Source organism: Schistocerca piceifrons, unplaced genomic scaffold (assembly GCF_021461385.2).
Source record: "Schistocerca piceifrons isolate TAMUIC-IGC-003096 unplaced genomic scaffold, iqSchPice1.1 HiC_scaffold_943, whole genome shotgun sequence".
Lineage (NCBI taxonomy): Eukaryota > Metazoa > Arthropoda > Insecta > Orthoptera > Acrididae > Schistocerca > Schistocerca piceifrons.
In genome coordinates, this window is record NW_025729216.1 from 1,725,001 (window position 1) to 1,730,000 (window position 5,000).

Sequence of the window (5,000 nt, forward strand, 5' to 3'; positions counted from 1 at the left end):
GTACCTTAACCTAACCCATGTTGTGCCTTAACCTAACCCATGTTGTGCCTTAACCTAACCCATGTTGTGCCTTAACCTAACCCATGTTGTGCCTTAACCTAACCCATGTTGTGCCTTAACCTAACCCATGTTGTGCCTTAACCTAACCCATGTTGTGCCTTAACCTAACCCATGTTGTGCCTTAACCTAACCCATGTTGTGCCTTAACCTAACCCATGTTGTGCCTTAACCTAACCCATGTTGTGCCTTAACCTAACCCATGTTGTGCCTTAACCTAACCCATGTTGTGCCTTAACCTAACCCATGTTGTACCTTAACCTAACCCATGTTGTACCTTAACCTAACCCATGTTGTACCTTAACCTAACCCATGTTGTACCCTAACCTAACCCATGTTGTCCCCTAACCTAACCCATGTTGTCCCCTAACCTAACCCATGTTGTCCCCTAACCTAACCCATGTTGTCCCCTAACCTAACCCATGTTGTCCCCTAACCTAACCCATGTTGTCCCCTAACCTAACCCATGTTGTCCCCTAACCTAACCCATGTTGTCCCCTAACCTAACCCATGTTGTCCCCTAACCTAACCCATGTTGTCCCCTAACCTAACCCATGTTGTCCCCTAACCTAACCCATGTTGTGCCTTAACCTAACCCATGTTGTGCCTTAACCTAACCCATGTTGTCCCCTAACCTAACCCATGTTGTCCCCTAACCTAACCCAAGTTGTCCCCTAACCTAACCCACGTTGTCCGCTAACGTAACCCACGTTGTCGCCTAAACCTGCTCTGTAATTGTTATACGACTCGTTCAATTAGTGTAGTGTTGCCCACCCGCAACCCTCGCAATATAGTTCGCTACTCGCACTGCCCGCTCCCCTGTGTATCGCTTCATGTTAAACACCTTGCAAGTCTTGCTGACTTTCCACATGCTCCTGCTGTACACTGTAATGTGGATGGCAGCAGGACGTACATGCCGCCCCCCCCCCACCCCTCCCCACGTCCCCACGTCCCCACCTTGCCCCCTGCCTTCGCAAGCTGGTTGGTGACAAGTTTGCATGTTCAATGCCCTTCGCATGCGACGTACGCAGGCTACGTTGTGGTGCGGCCTGTGTCAACTGTCCGCTGATGTCGTACGCGTGAACCACAATCTGTACTGCACATTCGTCCTTATGTACTGAATGATACATCGTGGCACATGTGTGACCGTACAACGACTGCGCCCAAAAACGGCGGACCATACAGTGCAAATATTGTGCACGCAGCTACGTGTCGTCTCCCTATGAGAGCTGGATTGCAGTGTGGTACGCCATAGAGACGTGTGGGAGGAACGGACGCCGTGGATGGCGATCAGCATGAGCTGTCTGTTGATGTATTCGGACCTAGTCGTCTCTCCTCACACACCGTGATGGCATGGTGCACCGCGTTCCATATCTGCGACATGCTACAGAGGCCGGTTGACAGTCGTTCGAGCAATGGACATCGCATACGTACGGGGGCCACCTTCCACGTATTGTCTAGGCGTGCACATTTTGTTGCGTGTATGTGGGCAGACGTAGTGTGGCGTGACACCTGACACAGGCATGCAATAATCGTTGAAGTTGCAAATGGCGATGGACGCCTGCGTTTTCTGGTGAAGTTACGCAAATGAAGAAATGGTAACCTGTTGTGGTGCGGTTGTTCTCGCTAGGGGTGAATCGGTGATGGCGACGATAGGTTGAGGTACTAACCGGTTGTTCCAGCGATACCCACCATGCCGACGAAACTGAACGGCATCTGGGTGTGAAGCGATACGCGGCGGTGGCTGGGTGGGACCGTCCCCGGCCGGTGAGGGGGCGCCTCCCGGCGTGCTGGCCGCGCGGTGCGTGGGCGCACGCGCTACAGCCGGCTGGTGGGGGCGGCCAGTGGCAGGCGCGCCGGCCGACGGACGCGGCAGGCGTCGCAGCTGCGCGCCGGCGCACCCTGCGCGCGGCGCCGTGCGGCCAAAGTAGGTCCTCGCGGGCCCGGTGCGAAGCGCGGTGGACATCTTCAGTGTGCTGGTCCGATTGAGGACTGTGTGCGTTGAGGATGCGCCGCCGCCCGGCGCTCGGCGCCGCGACGCCGTCTGCTGCTCGGTCGCCCCAGCGGTTCTCGCTGGTGGTTTGTATCGCAGCTGTGCGGATGTGTTGGCGCGTGCGCTGTGCTGGGAGAGTTCGCTTCGGCACCCAAGTGGGGCTTTTGTCCTTCTGTGGCGCTGGCGTTGGAGCTGCCGGTCACCGTAGGTGGCGCGTGTTGTCTCCCGCCGGCAATGCCACGACAGCACGCTCCCGGGCCTCTGTCGGCAGCGGCAAGCTCAGTTGGGAGCACGGGTGGTCGCACCGAAAGCGTCTACTCGCCTAACTCCGGGCGATTGCGCCTCTCTCGAACCCGACCAAGTACTTGGGACGGCGCTGCGCGCCGCCGGGACCTGAGAGGGTTTCGAGGTGTATTGTGCAGGGGAGCTCAGCCTCCTCCTGTTTGCAGAATGATTGAGCGGACGCTTGCGTGTTCGCGCGGGCCCCCGGGACACACTCCCGGGCGGCCGGCTGCTCAGCTCTAGTTGACGCAGCTCCCTGGTTGATCCTGCCAGTAGTCATATGCTTGTCTCAAAGATTAAGCCATGCATGTCTCAGTACAAGCCGCATTAAGGTGAAACCGCGAATGGCTCATTAAATCAGTTATGGTTCCTTAGATCGTACCCACGTTACTTGGATAACTGTGGTAATTCTAGAGCTAATACATGCAAACAGAGTCCCGACCAGAGATGGAAGGGACGCTTTTATTAGATCAAAACCAATCGGTCGGCTCGTCCGGTCCGTTTGCCTTGGTGACTCTGAATAACTTTGGGCTGATCGCACGGTCCTCGTACCGGCGACGCATCTTTCAAATGTCTGCCTTATCAACTGTCGATGGTAGGTTCTGCGCCTACCATGGTTGTAACGGGTAACGGGGAATCAGGGTTCGATTCCGGAGAGGGAGCCTGAGAAACGGCTACCACATCCAAGGAAGGCAGCAGGCGCGCAAATTACCCACTCCCGGCACGGGGAGGTAGTGACGAAAAATAACGATACGGGACTCATCCGAGGCCCCGTAATCGGGATGAGTACACTTTAAATCCTTTAACGAGTATCTATTGGAGGGCAAGTCTGGTGCCAGCAGCCGCGGTAATTCCAGCTCCAATAGCGTATATTAAAGTTGTTGCGGTTAAAAAGCTCGTAGTTGGATTTGTGTCCCACGCTGTTGGTTCACCGCCCGTCGGTGTTTAACTGGCATGTATCGTGGGACGTCCTGCCGGTGGGGCGAGCTGAAGGCGTGCGACCGCCCCGTGCGTGCTCGTGCGTCCCGAGGCGGACCCCGTTGAAATCCTACCAGGGTGCTCTTTATTGAGTGTCTCGGTGGGCCGGCACGTTTACTTTGAACAAATTAGAGTGCTTAAAGCAGGCAAGCCCGCCTGAATACTGTGTGCATGGAATAATGGAATAGGACCTCGGTTCTATTTTGTTGGTTTTCGGAACCCGAGGTAATGATTAATAGGGACAGGCGGGGGCATTCGTATTGCGACGTTAGAGGTGAAATTCTTGGATCGTCGCAAGACGAACAGAAGCGAAAGCATTTGCCAAGTATGTTTTCATTAATCAAGAACGAAAGTTAGAGGTTCGAAGGCGATCAGATACCGCCCTAGTTCTAACCATAAACGATGCCAGCCAGCGATCCGCCGCAGTTCCTCCGATGACTCGGCGGGCAGCCTCCGGGAAACCAAAGCTTTTGGGTTCCGGGGGAAGTATGGTTGCAAAGCTGAAACTTAAAGGAATTGACGGAAGGGCACCACCAGGAGTGGAGCCTGCGGCTTAATTTGACTCAACACGGGAAACCTCACCAGGCCCGGACACCGGAAGGATTGACAGATTGATAGCTCTTTCTTGATTCGGTGGGTGGTGGTGCATGGCCGTTCTTAGTTGGTGGAGCGATTTGTCTGGTTAATTCCGATAACGAACGAGACTCTAGCCTGCTAACTAGTCGCGTGACATCCTTCGTGCTGTCAGCGATTACTTTTCTTCTTAGAGGGACAGGCGGCTTCTAGCCGCACGAGATTGAGCAATAACAGGTCTGTGATGCCCTTAGATGTTCTGGGCCGCACGCGCGCTACACTGAAGGAATCAGCGTGTCTTCCTAGGCCGAAAGGTCGGGGTAACCCGCTGAACCTCCTTCGTGCTAGGGATTGGGGCTTGCAATTGTTCCCCATGAACGAGGAATTCCCAGTAAGCGCGAGTCATAAGCTCGCGTTGATTACGTCCCTGCCCTTTGTACACACCGCCCGTCGCTACTACCGATTGAATGATTTAGTGAGGTCTTCGGACTGGTACGCGGCATTGACTCTGTCGTTGCCGATGCTACCGGAAAGATGACCAAACTTGATCATTTAGAGGAAATAAAAGTCGTAACAAGGTTTCCGTAGGTGAACCTGCGGAAGGATCATTACCGACTAGACTGCATGTCTTTCGATGTGCGTGTCGTGTCGCGCAACACGCTACCTGTACGGCTCGCAGTAGCCGTGCGCCGCGTGCGGAACCACGCGTGCCTCTCAAAACTAGCGGCAATGTTGTGTGGTACGAGCGCTGAAGCGCTGGAGCGGCTGGCGTGCGGCACCTGGCGCCTGGCGCCGGTTTTGAATGACTTTCGCCCGAGTGCCTGTCCGCTCCGGTGTGGAGCCGTACGACGCCCGTCGGCCGTGAGGCCGTTGGACACAGAACGCTGGAACAGGGGCCGCCACACGCCTCACTCCCGCCTATGCGACCGTCTCGAAAGAGGCGGCGGAAACTGAGAAAAGATCACCCAGGACGGTGGATCACTCGGCTCGTGGGTCGATGAAGAACGCAGCAAATTGCGCGTCGACATGTGAACTGCAGGACACATGAACATCGACGTTTCGAACGCACATTGCGGTCCATGGATTCCGTTCCCGGGCCACGTCTGGCTGAGGGTCG

The 5,000-nt window shown here is 55.4% G+C and overlaps 2 non-coding genes across 2 annotated transcripts; both read left to right on the top strand.

Moving 5' to 3' along the window:
* The first annotated feature begins 2,585 nt into the window (after positions 1 to 2,585).
* Positions 2,586 to 4,494, top strand: LOC124772978. Its single transcript, XR_007014428.1, has one exon. It is a non-coding gene; the product is annotated as a small subunit ribosomal RNA (ribosomal RNA).
* A 351-nt stretch (positions 4,495 to 4,845) lies between these two features.
* Positions 4,846 to 5,000, top strand: LOC124772681. The gene has a single exon (XR_007014148.1). It is a non-coding gene; the product is annotated as a 5.8S ribosomal RNA (ribosomal RNA).